General features: G+C 37.1%; 1 long non-coding RNA gene across 1 annotated transcript; it reads right to left on the reverse strand.

Moving 5' to 3' along the window:
* Positions 1-5,280: 5,280 nt before the first annotated feature.
* LOC121110425 lies at positions 5,281-8,001 on the reverse strand. Its single transcript, XR_005858881.1, has 3 exons — positions 7,959-8,001; positions 5,727-6,944; positions 5,281-5,566 (listed from the first exon to the last, which is right to left on the reverse strand). It is a non-coding gene; the product is annotated as an uncharacterized LOC121110425 (long non-coding RNA).
* Between the last annotated feature and the right edge of the window lie 14,704 nt (positions 8,002-22,705).

Raw genomic sequence — 22,705 nt, forward strand, 5'->3', positions numbered from 1 at the left:
GGAGAATGTGCCCTATGAGGAGAGACTGAAGGAACTGGAGTTGTTTAGTTTGGGGAAAAGGAGGCTGAGGAAGACTTTATTGCCCTCTTCCATTATCTGAAAGGTGCTTACAGCAAAAGTGGGGCAGGTCTCTTCTCACTGGTGACAGGTGACAGGTGACAGGATGAGGTCAACGTGGAAATGGCCATAAATTGTGCCAGGGTAAGTTTGGGTTAGATATCAGGAAAAACTTCTTTACAGAAAGGATTGTTAAGCACTGGAATAGTCTCCCAGATGGTTTAGTCACCATCCCTGAATGCGTTTAAAAACAATTTGGATGTGGTGCTCAAGGACATGATTTAGCAGAGGGTTGTTTGAGTTAGGGTAGTATGGTTAGGTTGTGGTTGGACTCAATGATCTTTAAGTTCTTTTCCAACCTAAGCAATTCTATGATTCTATGATTCTATATTTGTTTTTTCAAGAAAGAGGAATCATTGCAGAATGTAGAAGTCTCAAATGCTGTCGGTATAATGGAAGAAAAACCCCAGTCCAGCTGAGAATGCAGTTTAAGACACATCCTTTTCTTAAACTGACTAATTCATTTCTTTGAAAGAAGTCAGCTGAAGGATCTGCAAATCACACTGGGACGGATTCTGCCACTCAGTCCTTTTCCTAGTCACACTGCAGAAACAAACTGCATTTCTCTACAGATAAGTTTGTTCAGTCTGATAATTGCACTCTAAGATTACAGAGCAAGTCAACGTGAGAAGGTTGGCAGAACACATTCTTCTAAAACAGAGAAATCCAGACTTCAGGGGCTCCTAGCATGCAAAGTTAAGCTACAGATGTTTTTTTTATTTTCCTTTTAATATTTTCCTCTGAAATTTAAAAGTACTGATTCTTTCAAATTGCTGCAGTGATTTGTCGCTGTCATTCACAACATCAAACCATAACCTTAATGGTTATTTACATCATTTGCAGCGTGCTGTGTTTTTATAGTTCCGTTTGGCTCAAGGCAAAGTGATGTAAGTCATTCATGGGCATAAAAGAGTGTAAAAGAGAGAAAGTTTGATCAATAGGACACCTTTGTTGTTGGTAAACATTGTCAGAAAATGATCAGTGTCAGTGCTCTAAGTCAAAGAAAACTAATAACATGAGTGGCAGACTTCCTGGGAGCATTCCGAGTATTTATGTAGCTTTCCAAAGGAAGATCTGTAAACAAGACGGGAACAAAAATACTATTTTATTGATATTCACCTGATTTATGCTTACAGCATGTGTTGATAATAACCCTATTTGTCAGAGAGTCCATCATGAATACTAATTTAGTGTTACTGAGTCTCAACCAAACAAGTGAGCTGTACGTGATGGTGTACTCCATACCTTCTCATGTAATAACTTTACAATAACAGGAGTCTCAGGTAAAGAAATTGGAGGACATTCACCAAGCACTGAATCACACACACAGAATCACAGAATTGTAGTGTTTGGAAGGGACCTCTGGAGTTCACTGTGTGTAACTCCCTTCTAAAGCAAGTTCCCTACTCTAGGTTGCATGGTAGAGTATGCTTACAAGTGAATTTACAAGGGCATGCCATTCATAAATGGACCTTGGGGACTATTAAGTTAGCTTAAGACTGTTTTACGAAGCATGAATAAGGGTTATTTCTAATAACCTATCTCACACTTCTATTGGACAAACTTATTTTTCAAAGAAGAATATCTGAAAATCCCAAAAGATCAATTGTACATTACATCATTAAATTTCAAAATTTTTCAGTCTAACTTAAAACAGAGAATTTATTAAGATGTTTCCTGTGATTAAGTTAAAGAGAGATAAATAATATTTTTGTAAATATTAGAGTGACCTGTTCAGAATATTTTCCATGACGGAGAAAAATATTACATTTAAAGCTTAGCATGCTATGTATGATGAAATGAAATGGATCAGCAACTATCAGCAATTATGTATAATTTTGGTAAAATTGATGCACAACAGCAAGGGATTCCATTTTGTCTAGTCAGTATATTTCAGTGAAGAACAAAAACTCTGTTCTGGGAACAGATGAATGTTATTAAAGTGATAGAAAGAAGTCTGAATAGAGAAAGATTAGGTGATATGCCTAAGCAGTAAAATTGAGAATCTCAGCTTGCATAGATCTGTTCAGTAGGGTCTGAACAATCTATTTCAGCTAAGACATAACACCTATTTTTTTGCTCTGGTTATGCAGTTAACCCACTTTAACTCAAAAAATAAAATAATAATAAAAAAATCACTGAGATTCATGCAAAATAAAGTGCCAACAAAAACTGTACTGCAGCACTGCCCGTGACTTTGCCACTAATTAAAGCCCTTGGGAATGGGCTAGATCATGACTGTGTTCTGCCCACATGAAATAGATACAGTTATGCCCAAGCCGGGTGAAATATAACTGGCTAGAGATCTCCAGGGAACCCTGAAGTAGTATAGCATTGGGTAAGTCATTCCCACTTTCCCAGTGTTGCAGGATTATTGACTTATTCTTTACTGCTACTTATGCTTGCAAGAGTACTGTGGGCAGTATTGGCAGTCTCATTAAGACTGCATGTGAAACCATTCTCCTTAGGTTGTCTCACATGATGTTGTACAAATGGAACTGATCAAGAGCTCACTTGACCTTACTGTTAGAAAAACATTCTTGAGAATTCCTTTTCTTGGATTCAGATTATGTCGAGCTCCTGTGTCAAAAGCGAATGAACAAACAAGCAAGCAAAAAACAGTGGGAAAATTTATCAAAGTTTTCAGTGGTCATTTGCAGCCTTGTGAGGGCTGATGTCCAACACCATTTCCAAAATTTCTCTTCTCCCTAAAAAGCAGAGAAATGAAGGTTGGTTTCTGTATGTGTGGTGTAATGCTCATGTATCTGCCAATCACCACTAAAACCACTGCAATAAGCCAGTCATCCTTAAAGACACAGTTCCAATAAACCTCCTAGGATATATAATAATATATGTAAGGATATATATATATATATTTTACTTATCAGAGTTAGTTCTTCTGCACTGTCAAAATTCCACAAATATAAAAACAAAACAATAATAGTAGTAATAAAATCTTTACTTGATCAGAGTATCCAGTCTAAGAAGAAATGCAGGTATAGAGAAGAGAGATCATGACTTTGATATTATTTGTAATTTACAGGAAGTTTTGTTTTTGATTTTTTTTTTTTTTCTTTTCCTACTCCTTTCTATATGTCCTTCTATCCTGGAAACTCTAAGCCACATTGGAATGGAGTGCCCTGAAACAGCAAGAGGTCAGAATCCAAGGTTCTGCTAATAATCTGCAGCTCCTACTGCCTTCATCTGGATTTTATAGCACTCAAAGATTTTGAAAAACAGGCTCCTGCTCAAAAGCAGCCAGGGAAAGAGTGCAGAGTGATAAATTCCTCTCTGGCTGAGCCTAGCTTTGTGCTGGAGTGTTAAATCTGATGAGAAAAGAGGAAACAAACTCAATTCTTTATCATGGAAATGGAAAACTCTAGCCTTCATGCAAACTGATACACTGATAGTTGAGAATTAACACAGTACTTGAAGGAGAGACAGATGCATAATGCATTTGTTACTAAATCTTAACATCATTCAAGGCTTTATTTGTTGGCTTAATGCAGCTGAAAGCAGCAGGTGAATACAGAAGATTGGTAGTTGGATTTCAAAGGCAAAGACCAGTGTCTTCTGGTGGTTGCACTGGGTTTCTAGTGTGAACAGTTTAATCCAAGTGGAAGCCTAAAACTACCAATAGTGACATCTGGTGGTGCCTAGAAACGTCACTTATGAAAGTAATTCTTTTTTTGATGCAAAAAGAAGGTTGGTAGTTTGTCGGTTTTATGATCTGACATTTTTCAAGCTAGAGTTAAGGGAAATCTTATTCAGTGATATGAAGCTGGCATATCAACAAAGACCCCCTCCTTACTTCTGCAGATATTTATGGCACTACAAACCATATGAAGTTATAGCATGATCTCCAGTGTATACATGTATGACTGTATGTTGAGAGAATGAACTGGCTTATCAAATGCTTCTTAGGCACTCTTTATATTCCTCGTGGACTCTGTGAAAAATACATCATGTAAATGTGACATATGCCTGGTGATTCAAATGAGGGATGCTACCACCTATGAAGAAATAAATGCAGATACAAATGGATTTTGGCACTATAATGTATGACAACTTTTCAGGCTGGAGAAATATATCAGGAGTCTTCAATTAAAATTATAATAATAATCTTCTCAGGCCTGTTCAATTCAAGCCAAGCATTTAATTCAGTTTTCTCTGATCCTAATAACACTACCAGAGTTTGTAGAACTCCCTCTGAGTAACCTCTGCTCTGCCCACTGTTGAAGAAACATTTGTCTGATTTTACATCTTCTGTTCACTTATTTTCTTTGGCTGCACAGGTTGCATCTTGTCTATTCTTCCTGCAGACTGTACACACCCAGATACGTGCTATCTGATTGGTGTCACAGCAGAAAACAAACTGCGTCATAAGCAGAAAAATACTACATTTGCTTCTAGCATGTGTTTCTCCAGATGACCTGTGATGAGATTGCTGCTAGTATCTGAGCTGAAAATCCAGAACAACTCACCCACGGCCTTCTGCATGTCTCTGTTTCTTACTCCGTTCAATGAAATGGTGGCCAAGGACCTGGTTGTCTTGATATAAGGGTGAAAGAGTGAAGAGCCACTTTTCTAACTGAAATTACATTTTGTTTTTCCAGAGACAGGTATCATCTTTCTCCACTATTCTTAAAATTGTCTTTCTTTGTAAGATAAAATTCTAATACACAAAAAAAGTGTGAATTGTAGTAGTAGTGTCTTCAAGATAAGCTGTACCGCTACATTTAAGATGAAGCACTGGCATACCCAAGTGACTCTTTTCATGGGTTGTATTATTTCTTTAGCACCATCTGGAGTTACCAGCAGAAATTCTGGGATCCTAGAGAGGTAGCAGCTAGCAGAAAGGCTTGTGCACAAATGCTGAGGCTCAGGCAACTCATGTCATGTTCCTATTTTCCCCAGGGTACTGACTTTCTATGTCTAGTGAGGGCTTCTCAGAAACCATCCCCTTGAAACACGTACATGTGAACGTGCCCACATCTAGCAAAGTAATGTATATGATTCAATACTACTGTCTGAAACTTTGGTATGAATAATTCTCCCATCATTTCTTTTTCCTAGAGAAACAGTGTCTACTGAACAGAGAAACATAGGAAACAAACAAACAACAACAACAACAACAACAACAAAACACCAACCTTAGGCTAATTGAACTTTGAACGTTTGTATTAACTTGCAAACAAAACAGACACATTACTCTTCTGTAGTCTTCCCTGCTGTTGAGCTGCTGCACCTGCTCAAGTACAAAGTTTGGACATTTTTCAGATTGCTTTACTTCCCCACGCTCCCTCAGCTGCCTCACCTCTGATCTCCTTTCAGAGGCGGTTTCTCAGTCTCCCAGGGATAACCACAGTGTGCAGTGCGTTTCTCCTGGAGCTGGCAGAGCTTGAGGAGAGTGGCAGCTTTTCAGTCCTTTTATAAACACTTCACAACCCTGTCAGTAAAAAAACAGTGAGGAGCCTTCACAGTGAGCAGCAGAGCAGGTTTTGAGTTAATAGCTCACTGATCCTCAGATTTAGGTGAAAGCAGCAACCCGTGAGTTTGTGCCCAAACGGCACAAATGTTGGGACGGGAAACAAATATTTCAGACTCACTTCAAGACAGATTTGGAGTCCTCCAGATGATCCTTAATGCCTATATTTATAATTTCCTCACGCATTTGTTTTCTGATTGACTCAGTTCTTGGGGGATGTGTGTGCTTGATCTGCCAGGCAAAGCACCCAAGGTGAAAATTTCCTTTAGAATTTCAGAAATATGAACTGTCACAGATGAATTCCAGATGTCTCTGGGCCTTCATAGCTGAATTGCTTTTCCCTGTTCTCAGTGCAAGTGTGGACACAGAGCACTCCGATTTGAATCTCTTTTGCTGCTCTATAACTACCCTAAAATTAAATACTGTAGTATAAAGAATACAGATTACACCAACAAAATATATAGTTTCTGTTTCAACAAAACTTTCATGCAGCCAGTAGAATACTCTCCAATTAATTAAGGATTTTGGCTAGTATTTAGTGGCCCTCTGAGTTGCCTGAAATCCTTAAAAATTCTCACCCCATCAAAAATAAACTTTGACATGGACTGCAGGGGAGTTGTTGTGGAGAATCTTTCTCAGCAAATACTCTGAAATGGCATCAGCTCTTTAAATGAGCAACTATTTGTCATAATTGCCATATATGTCTCTATACTGTGAACTTTACATTTGCAGTCAAAAATTTAGCAAACATATTGAATAGGTAACTCATTTAGAGGTTAGTTGCAATGCCCTTTTATGTATTACCTAACATGTACAAACTTTGCTTTGCAAGTTACGATATAATAGAACTCTTTCCTTTTGATCACAGAAAATTTTTGGCAAAGGAAATGAATCCAGATGGAGATTAGCAAAAAAAGCCTTTTCTATTTCTTTTTTCTGCTGACAAGAAAACTAAAGTTCATTGTTATATTAAATGGATTACAATACCAATTCCTGAGTTCCTTCTTGAAACAGACAACAACAGGAGCTGCCTCAGCAAAAAGTAGTTCTTGGATAAGCTGTTCAGTGATTTTCTTTTTTTGCCTTCAGGCATGAGAGATTGAAGAGTTTACCTTCTTGAAACTGGAAGCAGGCTCCTGCCAGTAGAGTATTAGGGGTTTGTACAATAACAGCAGCAAAGAGGAGACAGCAGAGGCAAAATGAATACACAAAGACCTTGGAGTCGTGTGACTGCTTGAAGAAGTTTCTCCAGAGCTTTCTTTGGATACTTTTGAGTTTGGAGGAAGAAAAAAATCTTTTCCAAATGTCTGTACGCTAGAATTCACAAGACTTGGACACTCTTCCCAAATATGTTAAAGATTTACATGGTCAATTCTGGTAAAGAACCTCAGATGAGATGAAAAAAAAGAGCACCTAGAAGCTTAAAATTCAACTTGAATAGAAATTAGGCATATACATCAAAAGAAGAGATTCAAAATCCATTTTTGTACCTGCTAGGATTATAGAAACAAAGAAACACAGAATGGTTGGCTTGGAAGAGACCTTAAAGACCTCTAGTTTCTACTCCCCTGCCCTGGGCAGCCTGCCCAGTGTCACATCCAACCTGTCTTTCAAAACCTCTATGGAAAATTCATCAGGATATTGATGAATTCAGTTATCTTTAAGTCTGAGAAAGACATCAAGCTTATACTTCATATCCAAAAGACACGGATCTTTTCATGGCAAAAGTCACCTACATGAAAGTCATGCATTGGACATGCTATTACTTTCTACAGGCTCTTTGGTTTTCTCTGGCGGGTATTTTTATTTCCTACAAAGACTGTGAGGAAGAGAACTTTGAATTGAGAGAAAGCATAGGTTATGGCCACCAATAATGCCCATTGTAGTAAGAAAAACTTGATGCTAATATCATAAATGAACTCGCAGATACAGCAAAATGGGTCTGAAGGATCTGGGAAGAAATGTGTTCATTTAAAATTTCTCATCATGTGGCAGTAGCAAAAAGTATATCTATGTGTATGCTTGTGTTATTTTGTTCTTAATTTACTATGTGGTTGCATCAATTTTGTAAAAATGCTTGTGTCAAGACAGAGGTGCTTACTGAACTGTGGCTTGAGAGGAACTTTCCAGAAAGGAAAGGATGGGGAAAAGTTCGAAGAGTACAGGGTGACCAGTCAGGAAGAGACTCAGCAAACCCATGTAGGGAACAGTCCTCTAAGAAGCAGGTTGCTGGCTTTTGGTATGAGTGATAACCCCTCAGGATTTGAGATGGTGGCACAGAATCTGTGCAGCTTTACAGCTGCTGAAAACTTTTGGTTTCAGAGCAAGACAAAGACTTGTCTTGGAAGGATACTGGACAAAGTGTTACAGGTCTCTTGTCAAACCCTGTTGCTAAGTGTCACTAAGAATTCTATCTGTGTCAGAGAACCAGTAATTAAGTATTTTGTATCCAGGCATAAACTATGTTTTTTTTCTGGTTTTCCTGCTATATTGTCTGTAGAGAAAAAGTGGAACAGTTTTTAGAACTAATGCAAAAGCTTCCTAAATTAAAAGAATGAGAAGAGAGACGTAAGTAGTGATTTGCTCTCCACAATTCTCTGAAAGGAGGCTGTGGTGAGGCCAGAGTTGGCCTCTTCTCCCAGGCCACAGCAATAGGATGAGAAGTGATGGCCTCAAGTTGTGCCACTGCAGTTTCAGGTTGGATATTAGGAAAAATTTCTTCTCCCAAAGAGTGGTTGGGAATTGGCACAGGCTCCCCAGGGAGATGGCAGTCAATGTCCCTGGAGGTGTTTAAGGAAGGTGGAGACGTGAAACTGGGGGACATGGTTTAATGGGCAATATTGCTGGCAGGTGGACAGTTAAGACTAGATGATCCTAGAGGTCTTTTCTGACCTTAATGATTCTATGATTCTGACATGGTATGGATGCTTTTTCTCCAAGGCAGGTATAGCAAAAAGGAACCATTTCTTATGTCAGGACAGATAAATTCATGGTCAGATAATTTAGTCATGGGCTGGGAGAGGAGTAGGATTCTGAATGTCTTAAACTATCACTAAATGTGAGCTCAAAGAAATTTCCAAAAGAATTGCAATGCCTGAGATGGAAAGGCAACTGTTAAGTATAATCCATAATCGAGTTCTCTTCTTTTACAAACCATCATTTCATCCTGATTTGATAGATAAAAGATGCTTCTTTTAAATCATGTATGGTATCAAAGTGATTTTAGGGCATTCTGACAAATTTCTTTCCCTGTCAGATTGACAAATATGACAGACTGAAGTGGAATGCCTCTTTATATACAGGGAGAGACTCAAAAGTTGGGAAACATAATCTGCACACCACTCCAGGCACTGACAGGTGAATTAGAGTAAACCAATTTCTTGCTATAAAGTGCAATATCTATTCTTTGCACCAGAGACAAAGAAAATTGTGATGCTCAAGCAAATAACACCACTGTCATCACACAGGCTTTGTTCAGGACTGGCTAACTTTATCTGGGACCAAAGGCTGAACGGGCACATCAGTGTGATGGTAGGTCTTATTAACAAGTATCTGATGCTGATACCACTTTATAGGTCTTGTGCTAATCACTGCACTGTGGCCCTGTCTTAGCAGATAAAGAGGTCAGTGCTACATCAGGCACTGCACACTGCATTCTCACCACGTAGATTCAAATCACTTTGAAAACCACACCCAAAATCTACATTTTCCTGTAGGATCCAGGTGTTTATGATGAGCTAGACAGTTCTGGGCTCTAGATAATCAGAGAAATCCAAATTCTATTTGCTCACAATAAAAATTAAGCATTTGCCACTCTGAGTGTTATACCTATTTCATGGAGATAACAGTTTAGAAATAATTCATTTGAACTATCAACTTGTTAAGAGGAAATCTGCTCATGGTTTGTTTTTGAGAGATATTAGGGGAGCCACTGAATTCAGTGAGTATTTTAAAGAACTGTGTTGATGAAATGGTTCCCAGAAACTTTACCTGAAAAGTTGCCTTGCAGTATACTTCTGGAGTCCTAAGTTTCTGTTCTGTTAAGAGTAAGACTTCAGTATGTAATCCCATAAAGGTGTGATAAATGAGTCCTTGTGAGAACTGCACATGACTAGATTGAATTTCTGGGCTGGTGTTTTCCATGGTGACCTGAGATCTTCAATATTACACTGGAGACCTTCAGTGCAGATGCTTGTGTATGAAAACCATTTTGTTCAATATCTACAGACAAGTTTATATTCACAATTTATCCTTTAAATGTGATTTTTAAAATATGATAAAATAGAAACAGATCCTCATTCAGCAAGTTTTTACAAATAATAATCAATCTAAGCAACTACAATTATTTAATTAAGATAAAATGAATGCTTACTGTGGAACAATAAATCACTAATGATTGGAACAGGTGGATGAAGTGTCTTAATAAATCAGTAACCTTAAATACAAATCAGTTACTTTGAAGGTTAATGATATTTTTTTGTTTGTTTTTCAAAAATCATGAAGATATTTTCGTTAATACTTGAAACTGGTCACAAAACAGAGCAACCAGAAGAAAGCAACAAAAAAATTACAGAAACAAACAGAAAAGAAATATAGAATACCATAGAGTAGCTAAAGAAATTGAATAAAGATATTTGTGACACAAAAATAGTGTATTTATGACTAGAAAGATGTGGAACTGTTCTAGCACAACATTTGTGTAGTTAGGATACTAAAAAGATCCAATTAGAGTTACATCACCTATGTCACTTCAAACTAATTGAAGTCAGGTGTTTTCATCAGTTATTCTTTGGCGAAACACTTAGGTGGCAAAGATTTCTGAAAAGCAGAATCTTTCCAAAATACCAATATGGTGGTTAAGCTGGTGCTTGAAATGTTTGTCCTCAGTGTAGGATATCCTGGAATTTAGACATTTATTTTGTAATTAGTGGAATGAAACATTTTTCATTTAATTCCAAAAGAGTAAAGAAAAAAAATGAACATTATCATACTGAATACTTTTTTTTCCCATCAACACACCTTCCATGCAATCCAGACCAGCCCCTGTGAAATGCATCAGTGAGTTCCCTGGGGCATCCTACAGATGGAAGTAACACTCATGCCATATGTTTTCTGTGGCAATCCTTGAAAGAGTGGGACAAATCAAAAACAGTTTGTCATTTTGAAAAATATACTTAGTACAAAATATTTTTCATGCAAAAGAGCAGGAATGACAAGTATCTGGAAACAGATGATTAGACAAGTTTACAGAAGTAGCGGCAGTTATATGGTGCTCCCATATAATAAGGTCTAATTTAGGGAAAAGAGATTGACCTGTTAGACAAAGTTTAAATATGTGATTATGATTCGCACAGGAGAAATTGTGGATGTAAGAAATAGAGGACTAGAACAAAAATCCCTTGCTTTCTTCTTATTTCATCTCAAGCCAATTAAATTCTTTTCTGTCTTATAAATACAGCATCTCATAATAAACAACCCCAAAGCCTTAAAAATTAACTAGACTCAGCTGTGGTGTTACACCACAAATTGATTAAGAATTGTCATACGGATAGAGGTTTAGTTAAGAGTTGGCTTCCCTGCTTCCTTACAGAAACCCTGAAGGCCACAGTCCGATTCCAGAGCCCAAACACCATGCGTGGAGAAATAACCTTCAGACTCTGTTGCTTTTGGTCTTCCATGAGCCCAGTTGTCTTTTCCTGATTATGCTTTAGTTAGTATTCATTTAGTCTTACTTTCATAGTCTGAAGATAAGCAATTGACAGACCCTGCATTTGCAGCCAAGCTTACAACTTAAAATCTGCAACCACCTTCATAGATGTAATTAACGGCATTCTGGATCCAGCTCTCTGCCACAGTTGTCACCACTGAAGCAGATGTGTCTAGTCTGGAGACAGAGAGGTGATGGAAAGTTCTATTTGAGCTGTCTTTAGCTACTTTCAATTTGTAGTAACAGAGAAGATGCACAGAATGAACCCCTGTGAATTAATCCATCCAAAGAAAGTACGCAGTTCTGCTGTGATCACTCTTACAACCTTACTGTCTCAGTTTTGCTATTACTTGTACTTGAGCAGAGGGCTAAATGTGTACTTCCTCTGTTCCCAAATTCAGAAATATTGTTAATACCAACAATTCCTCTATGAAACCAGTGCTACTCTTTGAGAGCCTTGGCACCACGTATTTTATGCGCCAGCAACAGAAGGCAGGAGGTACTTGTAGCACCTCGGTTGTCCACCTCTACATCACTGAGTTTAATTCAGCTGTTCCTACAGTCTGTCAGTGTCAGAAGAGCAGCATTCTTCATATGAAGACTTTGAAAGATATTAAATTCAGTTCTCCTACTGCATTTTGATTTGATTCACACTGGGTTAAAAATATGAACTTTAGCCCTAAATTGAAAAATTAAATTTGATGTTCACCCCCTGATGTTCATCATGCCTTTCTCTGATTGATTAAGGAAGCCTGCTTCCTTTTTGTGGGTGTATCAGATTACAGTGATCTTCTTTTGATGAACTAACAGGTAGAGATATTTAAAATTCAATTTTGGGGGGATTTTTGTCAGCTCTTCAAAACACTTCTGTGTTGTTTTTTTCAATTTTTTCCAATTTTACACTATTTTAAAGAATATTGTCTCCAGGCGTAAATATTCTTGATTTTATTCCAGCAATACCACATACAGGAAAAGAATAAAAAAATAATTTCCTAGTTCACTGTTGAGCTGATAACCAGAATTAATTTATCTTCTTGCCACAGCATTTTAATTCTAGGAAATTAAAATTTAGCTACGAAGATCCCTGTATCCTTTTAGGAATCACAGACTGCTACTACAGAAATTCTGTTTTATAGAAATCTGCATTTTTTCTTCCCTTATGAGTGAGCACGTGTAAATATGCAATGCAATAAAGTAGAGAAAAAGAAAGTGAACTTTTGGATCTTACTCAGAAAGGCACTACACTGAAAAATATACATTCAGCTCTGAACAAGTTAGTAGATTGATAAACATAGGAAATAAAAGAATAAATATGACTGACTGACTGATGAAGACAACTAATGAAACTGAAGAAATTATAGAAAATATTAGAAATAGTTCAATTACAAGGATGCTATGAAAGTAATTTTTAGTGAGTACAGAAATGCAACAATATAAAAATGTAAATAATAAAATTGAGGTCAGACATCTGTTAATGCTTTTTCTATAAATGTGTGATCTTGTAGAACATTTTTGAAAGGAAGATTTGTCTCTTGGGACATTTTAAACCGAGACTGGGAAAAATATTTGGATGGAAATAGTCTTGCCTGGGTAGAGATCTTGACCAGATGGTCTCATTATTTCTGTAAATAAATAATGTAATGACTCTATAATTCCATGATCTATTCAGTAAGCAAATGCCATTTTTCATTACCTATTTTCTAAATATATTTTTGGAAGAAAATGGTTACTCTGGATGCAAAACATAATTCAGCTTATACTTTAAAGGAACTTTAATAAGAAAATGATTTAATTTTCCAGGACATATGAGTAGATATGAAATCAAAACGTGCTCCTACCTCTTAGTTTGGAATATAGATGCATTTCAGTGAAAAACATGCAAAGTTAATTTTCTAGGAACTTATCTTCTTACTTTTCTTGAGTATTGTGGGAAACCATTAATTTTACTGGGCTTTGAATGAAGCCTTAAATTCAGTTTTGGAAAAAAAAACAAAAGAACAAAAAACTTGTAGACTAAACATAACAAATAATCTTATTCATTCACCAGAAATACACATTGAAAGAACATTAAAATTTTGATACAAAATAAAATGTGAGAAAGAATTTTGTTAAAAGCAATACTTACCATATGGTGCATAACACACTGACACAATGAAGTAGGAAGCTCCCAAAGTAGTGCCTCTTATTTATTTCCAAGGAAACTACAGCAGGTACAAATATATTTGACAGAGAAACTTATCAGTTAAAAAATACTGTTTTTCAGTGTAGTCACCAACTTTATCTATGCACTTTAATCCAGTATGAACAAGAGCCTGAATGCCATGCTCATAAAAATCTGCATCAGTGGAGATAACCCACTGGCATTGTCACCACTGCTGGAGTGCACCACCCACTGCCTCACTGTGCTCACATCCACCATTTGATCTCTGTAAATGTTCAGCAAGCATCAGTGAATGCCAATTAGTGCAATTTTTCCCGTACGGAAGAATTCAGTTCCATGCCTTAGCTTCATATGCACTTCCATGTCAGATGCCATTTTGACATGTCAGATGCCCTTTTGACACGTCAGATGCCCTTTTGACATGTCAGGTGCCCCTCTGCTGCCATCTGCCATATGGCAACAAAATGTAATGGAATATTGGTGGGGAGGTTAAACCTCTACTCTTGTATCACCAGCATCTGTCTCTAATGCCATGGGTCCACATGATGAAATAGGAAGCATTACTTTCAGAGCTGCCTTCATATAATTAGAAAGTAGCTAGGTGTAGAATGATATCTGTTAACTCTTCTTTCTAGACTTAGAGCTTAATTTGATTTGATTTTGTGTCACAGTCCTGTAAGTGGATGCAACTATCTTCCCATTTTCCGTTAGTGGATTGAAATACATCAGAATGTACTGAGTTCAGTGAACAGTGCAAGAATTAGAAGATCTATAGACAGATACTCTGGTTTGAAGAGTTAATCACGCAACACTCCTTCCTCCCCTTGGGAGAAGGGAGTGGAAGAGGAAGAAAGCTAATTGAGATAGGAGAATCTAATTTAAAAGGAATGTGGGATAATACAGAAAAATTAAGAATAATAAATCAAATGAACAAAAATAAATGGGGGGATTGAGAGAGAGAGTCAGTCTGAGTCGTTACCAGCAGGCCCTCACTGGCTACCACAGACTCTACAGCTCAAAGTGTCTCCAGTCTCCATCTCTTTAATGATCTTCTCTGCATTGGTGAGTACCAGATCCAGAAATGCTTATTCTCTGGTCAATTTATCCAATACATGGACCAGAAAGTTATCAACACACTCCAGGATTACTTGCAGCCCACCATGCAGTTTTCCCAGCAAACATTTTCTTATCTATTCCAGTGGATTGTTTTGTGCATTCCATTTGGGATACTATAGATCTGGGGCATCTCAAAAATTACTAGGCACAGATATATGATCAGCCAGGCCCTGTTCAAGGACATGAATAAGAATTTTGCCATTTATCACACTTGCAAACACCTAAGTGTAGGTGTTTTACCCCAAACACAATCTCATCTCATCTCCATGTCTTCACAGTACAGGGAGGTCAACAGAAGTTACAGAAAGAGACCATTTTCTTTACTCCTTTTGTATTTCCTCATCTCCTAGGTTATTAAGCCTTTCTATCAGTTACTTCTGAGGAATAGAACAACCAGCTGATGTACTAATCTTAATAAAAAATGCGTTCTCTATGTGTATACTAGTGAATTAAACATTGTGGCAAAGTGGCTATCCATGTAAATTCTTCTAACTGCTGTCAACAAACTTTGGCCTCAGCTGCTTAGCACTTTCACTGAGACTTCCAGGCATAGTTCAGAGTTTATTATGGGTCAGGGACCTCTGTTTTGAAGGCCATCCAAAGCTAGATTAGCCAGTTAGCCTTGAGACCTGAAAAACATCATTAAAAATATGGATTCTGTCATGTACTGACACAGTGCCTGAGCAAATCCCTCAAAATCTTTGAGTCTGTGAAATGGTTATGTTCAGTGGGCAGTTCTACATCTGAAGGCAATGCTAGTGCATTGATAAGAGTCCTACGAGCAACACATTTTGGAGAGAATTTGTTCAAAAATATTCAAAATTATTATATAACCTTGATACTGAAATTGTATTAAAACAAGCTTTGAACAAAATTCCTCAAACAAGACCAGATAACACCATTTCTTCAGTAAACAAATGCTGTGGTTTGAATATAAGCTTTTTGGGTTATTGTATGAACCTTACTTTTCTAAACACCACTGTAAAACCTTACAAACCTTACTGCTTATGAGAACTTAGATTCCTACACAGACCCTATCTACCTTCTCTCTTCAGTGTGGTTTCTGCCTATCTTCTCTCTACACTAAGTTCCCTTAGCTACGGGCTGTAACTAACTGCAAGTCAATCCTTATCTGAACTAATCTAACCTATTTATATACAGTTTCTCTCCTTTCCTTCTATATCTTACTTCGTATTTTCTTCGAGGTGTGGCAGAAGGGGATATTTCTAAAGGTGAAAGGTACCTCTCAAATGGGCTACTTCTTCCAAACATTTTATATTACTATCACTGTAATATCCAATTTATTACATTTCAGCTTAGGTAGCTGCCATTCAACTAGATGTGTATTTCCTTAATAAAACAAGGTAGATGGGAGTGATAATATCTATTTTAGTAGGAAAATAACAAAGAACACAAAACAAACTTTCCTGAATTAGAACAAATATCCACCTGGCCCAGTTTTCCATCTTTGAGAATGGCTAAGAGAGGCTTATTAAACAATAATAAACACATCTATTTTAAGATAAAGCCTTCTTTTCACATGCTGCCTACCAGCTTCTCTTGCTCAGTTGTTTGGGACAGAGATTGCATCTGAACAATGTTTTACCACCACTGCCAGATCAATTCCCAATGAAACTGTCTGACCTTTTAAAACTCATTTATGCTTTTGTTCCTAAAGCAAACTATGGCAATGGATTCCAGAGCTGAATGATGCACTCTGTGAGAAGCACTTACTTCGGTTTGCTTTAAATGCTCTGCCTAATAGTATGCTGGGTTGTCCTTAGTCCTTGCATTGTGTCAAATAGTGAATAATTGTTTTTACTCCTATTCAGCATGCCACAGTGATTAATGTCTTTCTCACATTCCTAGCAAACTCAGAAGTTCTAGTCTATTAACTGCCTCCTTTTATAAAAACTGTTACACATTTCTGATCATTTTTCTTTCAATTCTCTGTATTTTTTTTTCTGTTATGTCCTGTTTCAGATATGTGTACCAGAACAGTACTTGTTACACAAGATAGAGGTGTACCATAGATTTGTACAAGCTACAATTAAGTTCCGTGCTCTGCTGGGATCTTATGATACTATCATCAACCTCAGTAACAATGCAAATTCTTCTGTAATTGCGATTTAACAGATGCAGAAGGTTACAGAAGAGAACATGAAGAAAATATTGCTGTCACAGACATGCTATTTTATTGTGGACTAACCTGGCAGGCTGCTAAGCACCACACAGACATTTGATCACTTCTTCCTCTCAGTGGAATGGGAAAGAGACTTGAGAAAAAGAAGAATGTAGAACTCATGCATGTAGATATAACTGCTCACCACCTAGTGATGACCAGCCAGTCAGTGAGCAGTGGCTGCCCCACCCAGGACAACTCTTCCCTGTTTTATAGTTTTTTTCATGACATCATATGAAATGGAATATCCCTTCGGTTAATCTGGATCAGCTGTCCTGATTCAGTTCCCTCCTAGCCCCTTGGGCCCCCATAACTCTTGCTGGCAGGACAGTATAAGAAGCTAAAATGTCCTTGGCTCTGTGCAGCACTGCTATCAGCAACAATTAAAACATAGGTGTGTTATCAACAGCGTTTTTCTCCTAACGGTAAATCATAGAATCATTCAAGACACTATGAAGAGAATCAGTTCTATCCTAGCTGAAGCCAGGGTAACGTCCACCCCTTATTCTAAACAATTTACACTATGCTCATGCCCTTTCCCATGTATCCCAATTAATTACCATTACCTGTCTTGCCTGTTGATATATACACACATATATCATTCCCATAGTCTGTGGGCCATCCTTTTTGATTCTCTGTGGAGCTTATTTAGTCCATGACTTTGGGCTCCGTCTGTCATAACAGTCCTTCAGATTAGTGTTGAATTGTTGTGTGCTGAAGCCAGATTTGGTTCCACTTTCATCAGTTTAGGTGATTCTTGTTGTAGTGCTGTTCATAAGGCATATACCATAGTAATGATGACACACAATATTATGTAGCAATTAACATCATAAAAATCAAATAATTGGCTGTTTTCACCTAGCATCAAATCCCTTTAATGTACACAACGGACATCCCCATCCTTCTGCATTACCCACCATGTGCACTCAGGTCCCTGAGCAAAAAAAGTCCCATGAATGGGCTTGTCTTTGCCTGAGATAGGAATAACTCAGAGTGTCTTGCCCAATATGTTCTTTATGTGCACCACTGGGACTTTATCCCCTTCTACAGTGCACAAGATTATTGCCTGGACTGGGCTAGTTTGATTAGCAGATCCCAGAATGGCCTTTGCTAAGTGTGTATCCCAGTGTTTGAATGTCCCAGTTTCTTATCAAAAGGGTAGCGGGAGTCTTTTTCTGTGATTAATATTTATAATCATTTAAAAGTTGATGAGGACAAAGAACACCAGGGATAGTTTTTTCCTTTGTAAAATAATGAGAACAAAATAGAATGATGTTGACTGGGTTTATCTCCTAGCTGTTGTCCAACTTTGTGTTATAACAGGATAAAATGCAGATGTAACAAGATAACAATGAATTTTATAGTAGTCTACCTGTTTGGGTTTTTTTTTCACTTGTATTTAAAATAAGGATTAGATTACTGAATCTGTAGGAGAAAATTCATTTAAAAATGTTTCATTAGAATAATGTTTTATCTAGAGGACTGCCTGTTTGACATCTTGAATAATGGTTCAGCTATCTTAGTTCTATGCTGTTTATAGGATGTAAAACTGCAGTGGATATGTTTTTTTGAAAATTAGCCATTTCTCTTTTATTTAGTGAGTTGATAGGGTCTGTTTATTTAAGAATAAAGTTCAGTTTAACAGGAAATAATGTTGGGTGGATAATTAAGTGGCATTCAAAGCACAGCAGGAAACAAAAAAATAACAAAAAAATTCCAAACCAAATAAATAATATATTTCTAACATCTGAATTCTGAAAGAAAGTCGCAACATCATCATTATTTAATGCCTATTTGCCAATAGCATTATTCACAACAAACTGCATTCCAATTTGAACCCCAACCCAAATACTGAAATGCAGTGGGCATTTCTGATGACTATGACTTTTTTCAACATTATTTTGACAAAAAACATAACAGACACAAACTTTATTTTCTCAGATACGGATTATTCTGTATATTTAGTAGGGATTTTATGTGAGGGAGGGTTTGTTCATTTATTTATTATTTTAAACACTTTAAAAAATATATATTTTTCCTGAAAGTATGAACAGTCAAAAATCTTTAGTAGGTCACACATTCCCTCAGGTCCACAGGCATACTGTGCTTGTTCTGTATGTCCCTATTAAGCACCAGGACCTATGCCCAAGTGAAAGCCTGCAAACCAACAGCAGGTTGGCTGTTCAAGACAAGAAGTACAGCAGCCAAAGTCGACTGACCTTGTATTTGACCTCAGAGGTTTTACATTATGCACTCAGACAGGTCTTTAGCTATGCTTGCACAACTGAACATGAAACAGTAGTGTTCTAGGCCATACAACTTGATATTACAAGTGTAATGAATCTGAACCACTTAGCTAAATTGCATTTGTACTCTGACTTGCACCACACTCATGACCAAGCAGACAGCTCTCACCGTTAGGCCTGCTCCTGTGATAAATCTCTTGCTTACTAGCCATTCTTGATATACTGGTACTCAGCACTTCTACTGTTTTTAGAGAGACACCATGGGTGCTCAGCCTGAAATTCAAGGGGTTTTTACAGAGGTACTTATATGTCAATGGGAGAACAGACTTTTAGCCTTCAACTGTAATTTTGAAAGAATGAGATTAATTGGCTGCATACTTTAAACAGAACATAAATTAGAATTGCAAAAATAGCTTCTTGGCTTATGAATCCCTTGTGAGACTGACATTTTTTTTTTTTTCTTATTAGTATGGAGCATATTGTCAGAACTTAACTTATAATAAATAACAGATAATTAAAGTACGCTCATTCACAACAGGGCTAAATTTGACCCTATATTTATGAACTGACAAGCCATCTAGGCAACTACTGTGCCTCAGGTGGTGCTATTGTATTCCTAATCATACTTGCTGTCAATTTAAAAAAAAAAGAAACAGTAAGAGTTGCTAACATAATTATTATGATGAAATGAAAAAGCTCCCGTAACAGCAGTGAAACAACTAAAAGGTCACAGACAGTCTTTCGTTGAGAATCTTTTAAAATATGATTTTTAAAGCACAATGAACATAAATATCCATTTTGTTCCTGAACAAAATACCAAATCTCTGTAAAGGTGTTGTGATGAGGTACTGCTTCAGTGTAATATTTCTTCAAAGACATAGACAGTTTTTAGTTCCATATGTTCTCATACAGAGCTCATTTTGTGAGTGTTACATCTGCATGTTTTATCAAAAAGATGGATTTTGAACAGAAGGTGAGGAGACAAAAATGGGGTATCCAAATTCTTAACGTTGTCTTTAATTATGCATTTTACTGAAATGGCAACGAAGGCTATATATTCTTTTAGCATTTCAAACATGTAAAAATTTCCAAAATACGGGTTTTTTTTGTTGTTTTTTTGTTGTTGTTTTGTTTGTTTTTTGATTTTTTTTTGTTAGTTTGTTTTCCTGAAAACTACTACTTGCATGAGTACTTACAATGATTTTAGGGGAATTCCTGCGTTCCAAAGTTTATAGCTTCAATTCACAAAGATATCTGGTCTGTGTGGCTACTCAGATCCTTAACATAGAGCACAAAATAAAGTAGTGATCCACAAATGGGGCATGATGTACTCACTTGCTTTCAGTCATGTATGTTTCCATTCTCTGCAGTGGAATCTCTTTGCCCGATAACTTTACTACTGATCTATTGGGATGTGACTCCACCTGTTTCACTTATGCTGAAACTGGGAATCTAGTCTAAGCAGAGTCAGTCCAGGTAAAACTTACTTTAATATTGCCTTGGAAGTTTTCTTTATGAAAAAATGGAAATGTGAGCTCTCCAGGTCAATTATTCTACCTGTCTTCAGTGTCCTGGACATACATAAACAGCCTTAATAAAACAAAACAAAGCAAAAACTGTATCAGGGAGTGGCTACCTTCATAGTTTTGAAACAGGTAATATTTGAGAGTGGGAATGAGATCACATCCTCCTCTTCTCTTTAATTACTAGAGCATCCTTGGCATTCAAAGTGCCAAGAATGCAGAATCACAACCTGCAAAGGACTTCACGAAAACTCAGAAAAAAACTGTGGTGACTGCTCTGTAGGCAGAACTCAGACATTCATCTACCCTAAAAACTTACTCCTTGGGCTACTTTGGAGCCATCCTGAAATCCATATGGTTTTGATGGAGGTTCAGCAGAAAGCCTCACCTGAGAGTTTTGAAGGGAAACCATAAGAATTCTTCCAAAAATTAAAATTACGTACAATGCAAAATCAGAAACATAGTGAGAAAAAGTAGGTAACTTTGTTGCAGGGATACACAGTAAATATTTAGATTTTTTTCTTTCTCCAAAAGTTTATTTAACTATATACTTTCTCTGCATGCGTAAGACTAGCATTATAAATTACCTTTTATATATAATGATGTATCCAATGCGTACCTTCATGAATAAAATTTACTTCACTTGTTTTTCAGAACCACTGTTTCCAAAAGAGATATAACACGGAAAAAAGTGATCTTTTCTCACACGTTCCCATATCTGTCCCTCTCTCTTCTGAGTTCAATGTCGGTGTTGCATCTGAAACACTTCTATTTACAACTATGCTGTTACTTATGCAGAAGCTGTAATGTTCAAGGTCATGACTCATAACAGGAAAGATCAAATTTTCCTGCAGTTCCTTTACCAGTGCCTGCCAGTAAGTCCCATAAGTTGTTTTAGTGTTTCAGAAACTCTCTTCCTTTCTAAGTATGAAGAAAAAATACCTCAGTCCTTTACAGGCCTTTCTTCTTTCTGCTTCCTCTGAGATCTCTCAGACTTCACACAACTGATGATATCTTTCTCAGACTAGCAGAGACATATCTCTAAGTAAAACTGCCAGCAGCAAATGTCAACTATTTTCTTTTATCAATACTAAGATGGTCCCTAACAGCTTGGTTTAGTTTCTTGGTTCTTAGCTGTAGTTGAAAGATGTAACAGCTAATGATAATGACTTATGTTTGTCTAGTACTTTTCATCTAGCAGCATCTAGCAGTATCCAAAAGCGTTTTATCTGATTGACAAAATGTGTAGAGGGAGCTCTATGCCTACTACTGAAATGCAGCCAGAGAAGAGAACACTGCAAGGGAATGAAAGCACAGAAAGAATTCACATAGGCAGCTCATATCTTCCTTTGCTATGATAGCAGAGAAATAATACTGTGGAACTGCTCTATCACACGCACCCAAGAAGTAGTTCACACAGTAGTCTTGTGCCATTATAGCATCGCTAAAGGAACAAAAGCCAGTTAAGGGCAGGAAATGTGAGGTTGAGAGACAGGGGAGAAATGGAATAGACTAATATGGAGTTGAGAAACATACAAAGAGAAATTTCCAGTAAAAGAACAGTGGGGATCTTGTTTCTATATACAGCATCAGCAAGCTTGCCACTGTAATACCACATCTAGTTCTAGGTTCTAAAATTCAACAGTATCATAAGATTAAAGTATTACAAAGTAATCAAATGAGGATCACAAAATATGTTTCAGACAAGACTTTTATTAGTAGTATTACTATTGTATTTGTGAATTTGTAATAAAAGTAAGAGTTAGGATTGTTAGAGAATTGGAAAACACTGCAGAGGAGATACAGGACACTCAAACTACCAGTCAAAAGATGCTGGAAGCTATGACAAACACAATAGTAGAAACAGAAGCAGAGTAAAAATACGAACTGAAGTCTTTTGAGCAGCTAAAGGATAAAGGATCCCTGTTCTTTTTTGGGAATTCATGTATTAGATGTGAGAAGTGACAAAAGGCTCTTAGGTGGACATGGTGAATGTGAGTCATTAATGTCATGCATCCTTAGTAAGATGAAGTGATCTCCTGGGTTATATCTGGAGAAGTACTTCCAGCATTAATGTGATAGCACAAGGCACTGCTGAAACCACACAAGTGTGTGAACAAGAAGGATGAAATAGGCCTCGAACTGTAGTGATGCTCTTCTGAGAT

The sequence above is a fragment of the Gallus gallus genome, chromosome 3, assembly GCF_016699485.2.
Source record: "Gallus gallus isolate bGalGal1 chromosome 3, bGalGal1.mat.broiler.GRCg7b, whole genome shotgun sequence".
Classification (NCBI taxonomy): domain Eukaryota; kingdom Metazoa; phylum Chordata; class Aves; order Galliformes; family Phasianidae; genus Gallus; species Gallus gallus.